Raw genomic sequence first — 12,460 nt, 5'->3', positions numbered from 1 at the left:
AGTAATAAGCATAAATCAACAGTACAAAAATATGACAGAAACCAGACCATTCTGCAAAATCAAGGACAGATGAAAAGCCACTGTAGTACTTATGCAGTGTGTCCTCCCCATCCAAGGTAGATACAACTACTCCTTGCCTTGCTTGGACACATCCAGAGTCACTACATGGGGGAGTGGGGTGCAACAAGCATGTCACAATTTGAAATCTCTCTGGCTGACTGTGATGGCCCTGACACATTTGTCATACCTCAATAAATATAGTAGTCCACCAAGAACGTATAATATAAAAACTCCGTGTGACCAGACCAAAATATAGTTTAATAACAAAAATTAAAAATCAACAGATTTAGCTTAGGTCTGCGTTGGTGCAGACTTCATCAGAATAATGAATACACAGTGCCTCTTGTTTTATATACTGTTGTTCTAAAACAATTTAAGTATTTAATTGATAAATGAATTCATTAAACCTGGAATTGGAATAGACTATTAACTAACTAAACCATGAATGAATTTCTTCCTAATATGGTCATAAAGTTGAGGACAGGAAATGCCAAGAAACAAATACATTTTAAAGTGCATACTTTTTAAAGTGCAACATATCTATTGTGATTTTTACTTTTCCAAATTAAATAATTAATTCATAAACTAAAATAAATCTTTTATACATTCCCTTTGGTTTTATGTATTATATGGACACCAGCGTTAACCATACACTACGAGGCTTGTATTTGACATATAATAAATTGTTGTTTTTTAAAAAAATCAATGAACTATTCATACTAATAACACATAAAAAAATATATATATGCATATACCTCATACCTCTCAACCTCAAGAGCAAGAAATCTGGACAAAGCCATACACAGAAGTGGGACAAAGGCACAACAATAAGGACAATTTTTAAATATTGCTCTAATAAACTTAGAAAGATAATAGAATAGGTCTTGCATTAGTATGAATATTCTGAAGGGTATAAAATCTGAAACTCAAATGTCTGTCATTTTCTAACTTCAGTCTTTAGTGATATGTCACTAATTTGCCAAAAAACACAATTTTATGAAAAATGGACCAAAAATGTGATGCAAAAATATAAAATAGACACACAATACAGCTTCTACCTGTCAAAGAAGGGACACTTTAATATTAGTACTGCTACCTTGAGCAGCTGACAAAATAAAAGAATCTACATGCATTTCAAGTAATCTATAACTTTGATTATTACAGTTATTTCTTAATTGTAAACCCTCCATGTTTTCTTCCAAAATTGCTATTTTGCAGAGGGATTATTAGGGGGAAGAGCAACATTTTGAGCCAAAAATTGGGGACAGTTGAGAGGTTGGCTATGCCTAATTCCATAAAGCAATTTTTTTGCATGTACCTCTCAACCTGTTAATGCAGTAAATCTGAACAAGGCCAAATATATTGGGGGCACATATAAACAGTACTAAAATTGCTCTTGTATAAATTGAGACAGTTGATAGAACGGCTCTTACTTTAACATGCATTTTTATGAAGGTTATGAAGTCTGAAACTTATTATTTAGTGACTTCTGGCAAATCATTTAGGAATTAAAACTACAAATTTTATGAACAAACCAAAAATAAGAAGCAAAAATCTATTCATTCTTTGAAAATCTGGACAGTTGGGAGGTATAGTTCAGCTGGGCCTGTCTGAGTTTGCTGCCCTCCCCTGACAAAATAATGGTTGAACTGGAGCCTCTGCAGCCATTCCAATTAACCATTACTTGGCTATTTCACTCCATTTACCATAAACACTAATGTGCATACTGCTTTACTTCAATGATTGGACTTCATTTGAAAGTTTTATTTTGTATTTTACAGCACAAACATTAAGTCATCTGTTAAACAAAGCAATGCAGTCTCACAATGAAAACTTAGCATTAAAACTTCTCTGCCCTTGAAACTCACATTCATTGAAACAGCATTGAAACCCACATTCAAAGAAAATACATTTTGCCAGTGGCAGATAAAGATTAATTTTGGGCTGTTTTCAAATCATAGGCCCCATGCATATGAAACATACATGTGTTCTTTTATACACCTTCCTCATTGTACTAAAAATTATATTCCTTGTACAATACAGTACACTTGTTAGAGGGTGTTTTAAATTTGTTTTGAACATTTTTCCAGTAAGCAATGAAACAAAACATATGCACCCATAATGGCAAAACTGCCCAGTTGAGAACATTTATCATAAAAAAGTCTACTCAGACTTCCACAGTCCACCATTATTAGTAAATATACACAATTCTACAGTCCACCATTATTAGTAAATATGCACAATTCCACAGTCCACCATTATTAGTAAATACGCACAATTCTACAGTCCACCATTATCAGTAAATATGCACAATTCTACAGTGCACCTTTATCAGTAAATATGCACAATTCTACAGTCCATATTCAGTGAATTCAGTTCTTGCCATAGCTGTCAACCTTAGCACAAAAACCTGGACCGAAGCCAATAATGGGGAATACAGTCCCAAAAATAGGGACAAATTTAAAATATTCATCTTATAAACTTAGAAAATTGCTAGAAAAAAGGTTGTGCTACTATGTATTCTGAAGAACATGAAGTTTGAAATTCAAATGCCGGTCAATTTTACTGCGGACAGAACAAAAACAATTTTCAGCAGAGACGCAGGGATTAATACTGCAGACACGTCTTTGTAAAATGGCAGGGCACCAGAGCAAATCCACACAAACACAGGGAGGAGATGCAGACTCCACACAGAAGCCACCCCAACCAAGAATCAAACCAGAAAACCTATAACTGTGAGGCAACAATACTACCACTGCACCATCAAATCTGCAAGGAATTAAACATTCAGAAACTTGAAGTCTGAAATTCAAATGCCGGTCAATTTTACTGCGGACAGAACAAAAACAATTTTCAGCAGAGACATGGGAATTAATACTGCAGACACGTCTTTGTAAAATGGCAGGGCACCAGAGGAAATCCACACAAACACAGGGAGGAGATGCAGACTCCACACAGAAGCCACCCCAACCAAGAATCAAACCAGAAAATCTATAGCTGTGAGGCAACAATACTACCACTGCACCATCAAATCTGCAAGGAATTAAACATTCAGAAACCTGAAGTCTGAAATTCAAATGCCGGTCAATTTTACTGCGGACAGAACAAAAACAATTTTCAGCAGAGACGAGGATTAATACTGCAGACACGTCTTTGTAAAATGGCAGGGCACCAGAGCAAATCCACATAAACACAAGGAGGAGATGCAGACTCCACACAGAAGCCACCCCAACCAATAATCAAACCAGAAAACCTATAGCTGTGAGGCAACAATACTACCACTGCACCATCAAATCTGCAAGGAACTAAACATTCAGAAACCTGAAGTCTGAAATTCAAATGCCGGTCAATTTTACTGCGGACAGAACAAAACAATTTTCAGCAGAGACGAGGGAATTAATACTGCAGACACGTCTTTGTAAAATGGCAGGGCACCAGAGCAAATCCACACAAACACAAGGAGAAGATGCAGACTCCACACAGAAGCCACCCCGACCAAGAATCAAACCAGAAAACCTATAGCTGTGAGGCAACAATACTACCACTGCACCATCAAATCTGCAAGGAATTAAACATTCAGAAACCTGAAGTCTGAAATTCAAATGCCGGTCAATTTTACTGCGGACAGAACAAAAACAATTTTCAGCAGAGACGCAGTGATTAATACTGCAGACACGTCTTTGTAAAATGGCAGGGCACCAGAGCAAATCCACACAAACACAAGGAGGAGATGCAGACTCCACACAGAAGCCACCCCAACCAAGAATCAAACCAGAAAACCTATAGCTGTGAGGCAACAATACTACCACTGCACCATCAAATCTGCAAGGAATTAAACATTCAGAAACCTGAAGTCTGAAATTCAAATGCCGGTCAATTTTATTTAACATTTATTAATCAGGACAGTCTGACTTGGAACAAAATAACAATTTTCAGCAGAGGCCCAGGAAGAAATAATGCAGACATGTCTTTGTAACATGGGAGGACACTAAAGCAAACCCACACAAACACAGGGAGAAGATACGGACCCCACAAAGAAGGAACCTCAGCCAAGAATCAAACCTGAGAACCTGCAGCTGTGAGGCAACAATGCTACTACTACACCATCAAATATCAAGCAATGCAACATTTACAAACCACAGATATTATGAGGAACAGCTCAGATCAAATATGAGGCAAAAATCTGCAATTTTTTTACAAATGGTGGTGGGTAGGGAACTCAAGTCTTTAACACCTGCATACAGGGTACAGGGTTCAAGCCTGAGGTATTCCCTACCACACCACCATGAGCTCCTGGGGCATTTACACACACACACACACACACACCTCAAGTTCCGTGCACTTTAAAAGTGCACAGATGTCTCCTTGGGTCCTGCCGGACTGCCGTGAGCATGCGCATAGCCCGACGGTAGTCGGACTATCATCATTGGCAGTCATGAAAATTAAAAAAAATTATTTTTTTTTGTTTTCTTTTTTTATTTTGTTTTCTTTTTTAATTTGAGGGGGCTGCAGTCCGGCAGCCCGATGCCACGAGCCGCCCCTGGCAAGTTCGCTGCGAAAGAGGACACCGGCAACCCCAATCATTTTTCTCCTTGACTACCCCCATTCCTCTCATTTTTACTATAACCATGTTTCATTTACCATACCTCACTCTTACCTACTTCTCCTGTTGTCTCTCTCATCCTACCATTGCCAGTATTTCTGCCTGCTTTATTGTCTGTTAACTTGCTCTTGCTGCCCTCTTCTCATGGTCTTTGCCCTACTCTTGCTGCTTGTAAATACTGTCTCTCTTTCAAGCCCCACACTTTAGCTAAACCTCTACTTTCCAACACAGGTATTTACTCAAATATATACTACCAGTGCAGCTGAGTCTAGTATTCTCCTGAAAGTGTTATCTGTTCTAAATCTTTGTGACTGTTTGCCCTTTCTTTGCTTCCCTTCTATCTGTTCTCTCTAGCTAGTTCTTTTTTTCCTGATTGTTTTCTGGGCTGTTTTTCGACCTAGGTATTAGCCCTGCTCCGTTCACCCTCATTACGCTCGGGCTCACTTTGCTCCCCTACCTTACCCCCATTCCCACCCACCCCTATTATAATTTCCTTTATATCATCCAGTCCCTCCCCTTCCTCCCTCACCACCCACTGACAAGCAACTTCCTGTCATACTTAAAATACTTCACTTCCTATACCCATCCTTTCTCCCTATTGTGCACTGATTAAAAGTTTTCTACTTTAACTCTATGCACTCACTTCCCCACCTTAAAGCCATTCTCCATCCCCCTTACCCAATTTCATAATGCAATACCTAATCTTCATTGCCTCTCTCCTCTTTCTTCTAGCTACCCTAACTTCATACCACATCCACCTTCCTTCCCCACTGCTATACTCTTCTACCTCCTGCACCTCTAACACATTAGCTTCAGTATCTTTTGGTACTATCTCCCAGCCCTATTTAACCTCCTCAACACTTGCCTTCATAAACTGACTAGACTTGAAATGCTTCCTCCTTCCTACAAATCTAAACACAAGTTTTATAAGCTACATCTATCTATTACTCTTCTCTCTCTACACAGAAATAACTTACTTATATCTGGGAACATCCACCCTATGCCTGGTCCTTCTCCCTCTTCAACAAACCACCTCTCTCCCTTATCCTCTACCTCCCACTCTTCTCCTACTACCTCTGCCCTGCTTCAGTCTAGTATACTGAAATCAACCATATCCAATCACTTGGCCATATCCTCTCTAAATATTTAAAGTCTAACAAATCCCATGCCTGGATTGCCCATACAACCCCTCACATTCTCTGCTTGTCCAAAACCTGGCTTAAGCCACATATCTCTAACAATGAAACTCTCCCACCAGGTTATAAAATCAACTGCTCAGATAGACTTAAAAAAAGAGGGTGGTGTAGCCATCCTACACTATAATAGCCTCAACCTCTCACCTTTCACTGCACCAATCCTTGACTTTCACCCAGCCAAACTCATTATCACTAACTACCATCTTAATTCACACAAAAAACTAGCAACTGCCTCCATCTACATTCCTCCTGGAAAACACTTACCCATCCTTGAGAACATTCTTTCCTGGTTTTCTCACAATATACGCTATGAAACCCTCATCTTAGGAGATGTCAACCTAGACTGGTAAAAACTCAAAACAGACTGTCTACAAGACAATATTAATCTCATCGGTTAGCATCAACTTATAACTTCTCCCACCTGAATCCATAAAACATTCCCCCGGATTCTCTATTCCCTGCACAGCATGCATGATTAGTGCAGGAGCTCTGACAGGCAATATGTCTGCCGTGTGATCCTGGAACAGCCTGCAGGAGCATGCATGAGAGCTCCTGCAATAATCATGCATGGACCAAGCCCTGGTATGCAAATCACCTCATTTGCATGAGAAATTCATGCAAATAAGCTGATTTTGCAATCCAGGAAGCTTGCAATAGTCCATCCAAGACAAGTGCGATCTGTAGAAATGTACTCGGTTAGTAACCGAGTACATTTCTGCAAAATCCGAAACGGAGCTATGACAGCTCCAAATAAAGGCTGCATGTCATTGAAGAAGCATGCCAATGGCCAAGTATAAGGCCATTGGCATTGCAAACTGTTTAAACAATTTAAAAAAATCAACTTTTATTTTTTTACACAGATCTCGGCTGTTTAAGCATAGGGCAGCAACACACAAATGGGATCAGGGGTAAAATAATAAAATAAACCTAAAATAAGCATTCTAACTAAAATCAGTATTCTGCCATGCATGTCAATGGCAGGAAGAAGACATCCTGGCCAGTGAGTAATGGCTGCTAAGAGGGGAGGCTCAGTGTGAGACATGTAACAATGCATTATCAGGCAATCCTATGCAAATGAGGGGAAGGATAGTGAATCCCAGTTTTCCCCAGCATGTGAGGCAGGTCCCAAGAGTGTAAGAGTATGAATAGCTGGGTGTAAGACTAGGATATAGGTGACATCATGGGGGGGGTGTCAGGCATACTGTAAGCAGATTGGAGCAGTGTGGCTCAGGATTGCTCCTAGCTTAGCACAGCTAAGCTAGGGATGTGTCTAAACCTGCCTAGCATTCTTTACAAAGCCTAAGCGGGTGTGGGTGTTGTGCACAGGGACAGCAGCTCTGTGCACATTTGGGCACTCCGTTTCTGCAGCGCACCCCCAGGCTTAAACAGGAAGGCAATGGGAAGGGAAAACAGCAGTAGGAAGGTAATTAAGGAGAAGTAGCTTAGCTGGCAGGTGAAATGCATCAGAATCAGCCAATTACACAGACAGCAGACCAGCCCAGCCCAGAACACTACTATAAACTAACCAAACACCTTCCCCTCTGGTTTTTCCCACACTCTACACCACTGGTGTATACAAGAGGGGAATGTTTAACAAACAAATCTATGAAATGAGAAGGGCTGCAGTAGGCAACATAGAACAACATGTGCAAGAGGCTGTGGGTGGTGAGGATGTGAATTCTGCCAAATAACCCACAGTAAGGAGACAGAGAAGAATGTACAGACCCAGGGTAACCTACCAGGGGCTACATGAGCTGGAGATAGTGGAGTGCTATAGGGTGGACAGAGACCTCCTACAGCAAATTGTTGAGCTGTGCCGACCACACCTGACACACCAAACTGGCTGAGGGGAACCCATCACAGTGGATACCAAGGTATGTGTAGGCCTAGGTATACTAGCCACAGGTACCTCCCAAAGCACAACTGGGGATAACATGGGGATCTCACAGGCATCAGCATCCAGAGTATTCCACCAGTTCCTGGATGCCATGTCAGCACATGCCAATGAGCACGTATATTTCCTCAACACCCGTGAGGTGTTGACAAGCAATATGCATCTCTTCCACCAAATAGCAGAATACCCTGGGGTAGTGGGTGCTATAGACTGCACACACACATATGCATCAAAGCACCACCCGGTGAGCAAGGTAGGGCCTACATCAACCACAGGGGCATCCCCTCCATCAACTGCCAGGTCATTTGTGATGCCCAGGGCATTACAATGAAGGTGGGTGCTGGCTACCCTGGAAGCTATGATGATTCCCACATATGGCATCTGACACAGCTGTACCAGAGATTTGCCAATGGGGACATCCCCTATGGTCACCTAGTGGGGGATGCTGGGTACACACTAGAGCCATGGTTGATGACACCCATCAGAAATGCACACACCTGAACAACAATGCCATAATGAGGCACATGCACAGGCCAGGCATATAATAGAGCATGTGTTTTAGATGCTCAGGTCATGGTTCCAGTGTCTGGACACATCCGATGGAGCCTTGCAGTATTTACCAGCTACATGTACCCAAATTGTTATTGTATGTGCTATGCTACACAATATGATTCTGCAGAAACAGCTGCAGTAGGAACAGCATGGGGCAGGGCCACACAGCCCCCCACCAATGCCAAGGCCTGCACAGGCACAGAGTGACCAGGAGGAGGAACAGCCTGAACCTGCTCCAGTAGGCAGAAGGAGGCATGCCCAGTATGCCCTGGCCTTGGCAAAGAGGCAATGCATAGCACGTGCAGTGACACAGTAGGGACCCTGGGAATTACACCTCTCTAACTTGCACATACAGTAAAAGGGATGCCAAATATGACACTACCTATGCTCAACCATGTATAGGGAGTGTACGATGTGCATCCTACATCGGCAGCCCTCCAGCACCATCCGCAAGTCTGGCACACCTGTAAGGTAAGTCAATCAACTTACCAATTGCCAAATGGTGTAGAATGTGTTGTTACCTGTAGCTGTGGTATGGATGTGAGCATGCAAGGGAATTTGGTGGCTGAATGTTATGGCAGCAGACAGTAGACACCCATAGTGGCAGCATGACATCTGTAACACATACTGGAGTCACCATAGTAGCCAGTACTACACAGTGTGACAAAACCCACTGCAGGAAATGTGCTGTGCGACATGTGTGTCCATATGACCCACACATGCCAGTCAGGATGGCTCACATACCCAACAACAGTCTCAGCCAGCAGGATAGGTGTAAACAAACCCAAACAGAGCCTGTGCCATGGTCCCAGAATGATGACTATCGTTAACCCCCCCAGGCCTACACAGACTGACCACAGCAGGACAGGCAGTGGGATGTTAGTTCTGAAGGGTAGGAAATCAGACAATAATATGTAGGGCAACCAAAGCCACAATCTGTAGTACACTGGTATGCCTCTAGTCAGCATGATAGTTAGCAATACAGAATGAAATGGAGTACCTGAAATACCAGTATGGTCATAGCGAATGTGTACATGTTTCACATGTGCCCCCCACATCCAACATAGTAATGTAAAAACAGTCAGGTGTGCCCCCCCCAACCCTGTGTAGAAATGTAGAAATAGTTAGGTGTGCCCCCCTCATCCTACATAGTAATGTAATAACAGTCAGGTGTGCCTCCCCACGCCTGTATAGAAATGTAGAAACAGTCAGGTGTGCCCCCCTGCTATGCAGAAATCTAGTAACAGTAAAAGCCAAATGATCAATGGATACCCTGCAGAGACTGCATGCTACCTGTTGGTGTACAACACAAAGGTTGGCACTATAGCACAAACTACCTGGACACGATCCACAAATTCAATACAGACGGCCATACTGGGCATGCTCACACACTTAGAGAAATGAAGGCAATGTCAGTCCACAACATACTGAAAGGTCATACTGGGCATGCTTACACACTTCAACACATGAAGGCCATGACTGCAAACACCAGTAGACCAGACATATCTGGCAGTTGCAGTTGTTAGTGCAGACACTTATCAGTATGCACCACTCATGCCTTGCACACACAGTGGATAGGAATACAGACAAGAGACTAATATAAGCCAAAGGTAGACATACACAGAAGTGTAGAAGAGGGTCACTGTGATAAGGAGCCATCCAGGCCTGTCCTACCCAGCACACAGCCAAAGGGCCCCTAACACATGAGGTGCAGATGTCATCCACTGCAAATACTAGCCAACAGTATCTGTCAGCATTACAGACTATGTGGTGCACGTGCCAGCTGTGCAACATGACTGTACAAGGAAGTAGTCATTTAGTAGCTGTATACACGTACCTGTCACATATGAACCTGCGTGTGCTTGCATGTGGCGTGTCAACCCCTAGATGAATGGGTTATGGCCCAGGCACACACTGCCCTCCCCATAGCCCTACTATGACAAGCCTGCTGAGGTCATCCAATGTGAAATACACCTTTCGGAGAGCAGTAGCCCAGTAATCTCTGCAGCGGGACCTGTAACTGTGTACTGTTGTAGTGTGGTAAAGTAGTTAGGTAGGTGTTCTAACCCTAGACCTGGCAACTGTGTGTGTGTGTGTGTGTGTGTGTGTGTGTGTGTGTGTGTGTGTGTGTGTGTGTGTGTGTGTGTGTGTGTCCATCTGTCTCTGATTGAGTAGAGAACAATGCTTTTTAGAGTACTCACACTTCTTACAAGTCATATACTCAACTTTGGCAAGGCTGCTGATGTTAGCCAGCTAGAAATACACCTCTGGAAAGAGCATAACCCATTAATCTCTGTAGCATGTCCTGTAACGGTGTACTGCTGTAATGTAATAAATTAGTTAGGTAGGTGTTCTAACCCCGGACCTGGCAACTGTGTATGTCTCTGACTGAGTAGAAAGTAATGCTAGTACTCACACTCCTTACAAGTCATATACTCAACTTTGGCAAGGCTGCTGATGTCACCCACCTAGAAATACACCTCTGGGAAGGTTGCAACCTAATAATCTCTGTAGCATGTCCTGTAACTGCGTACTGCTATAGTGTGATAAAGTAGTTAGATAGGTGTTCTAAACCCAGACCTGGCAACTGTGTGTCCCTCTGTTTCTGACTGAGTAAAGAACAATGCTTTTTAGGGTACTCACACTCCTTATAATTCACATACTCAACTTCGGCAAGGCTTCTGATGTCACCCCCTAGAAATACATCTCTGGGAACATTGTGGCCCAGTAATCTCTGTAGCTTGGCCGGTAACTGCATACTGCTGGAGTGTTATTTAGAGTTGCGGTAGGGTTCCATCCCCAACCATGGCAGTTCTGGATGCTTTGTGTGTGTTTCAGTGTCTGTGTGCAGAGCATTGCATTATAGGCTAGTCACCCGCAGTACATTTGAAGTGCCCTACTTTGTCAATCCTGCCAATTTCATTCCTTGTGAAATACACCTTTGGGGAAGGCACTCTCTAGTAATCCCTGTGGTGTGTTCTATAACAGCTCCATTCTGTAGTGTGTTATATACCTTAGTCAGGGGGTTCTATACCCACACATGTTGGTTGTGGATGCTTTGTGTGTCTCACTGTCTGTGTAGGGAGTAATGCATTTTAGGCTACTCACTCGCAGTACATTTGAAATGTCCTACTTTGGTAATCCTGTTGATGCCATACATTGTGAAATAGACCTTTGGCAAAGGTGTACTCTAGTAATGTCTGTGGCATGTACTATAACTGCGTAGTGATGAAGTGTGATAAACTAATTAGGTAGAGGTTCTACCTGCCCATCTGTCCATTATGCACACACAAGCAGACAGTGCACCTCTCCCATGTTCCCCAATGGACACCTGCACCACCTGTGGTGCCTTCACATGTGACCCACAATGGACATACCATGCCTGACAACATGCCCTGTATGAGCAGATGCCACTGACACCAGGAAATGCTGTTAGCATGCAATCAATGTAGGTGCAGGGTAAACCTACTGCCCATTACCAGTACCTACCACAGGTAGGCAAGACTGGTACATCTGATAATAACCTGTGTTCACAACATGGGCCAGACACCCCAGGTACCATTCCACATGTCACTGTACATGCATGTGGGAGGTGTACACATCCTAGACACCATCTGTGTCATGGAGTAAGGAACACATACATGGCAGGGGATGCACAGCATTGTCCACACACAATAGCCACCCAAGTGACTGGATGGGGATACAATACGCACCTGTGTGGGCAAATGCAGAAACAACAGCCCTGAGCCACAATGCAGACCATTGTCATGTGGCCCGATGCCAAGGTATACCCATCACCTACCCTTGTTTAGCCTGCTGGCACAGTTGACCACCACACACCCATGCAGAAATGCACCCATGCATGTCAGTACTGGCACACAGTGTGTTTGTGTGTGTGTTGTATGGTGCGTATGTCCACATCCACACTCACTACAACCCCCCCGGGCATACTGAAGGATGCTGTCTGATGTCTGACATCTCTTCATAATCTTTGCCCATATGACCTCCGTATGACCCATGTGGTGCATGTGATACCTGCACATTGATGTGTTGTGGCAATCCCACTAGTGATGAGTTGTACTCCTGGCCCTGCCAATTGTGTCAGTGTGTGTGTGTCCCTGTGAGTGTGTGGCTGTGTTGATGCTGGCACCTATT

The sequence above is a fragment of the Protopterus annectens genome, chromosome 3.part1, assembly GCF_019279795.1.
Source record: "Protopterus annectens isolate FY-2018-M chromosome 3.part1, PAN1.0, whole genome shotgun sequence".
NCBI classification, from domain to species: Eukaryota; Metazoa; Chordata; order Ceratodontiformes; family Protopteridae; genus Protopterus; species Protopterus annectens.
Note: the sequence above shows the minus strand (reverse complement) of the source record.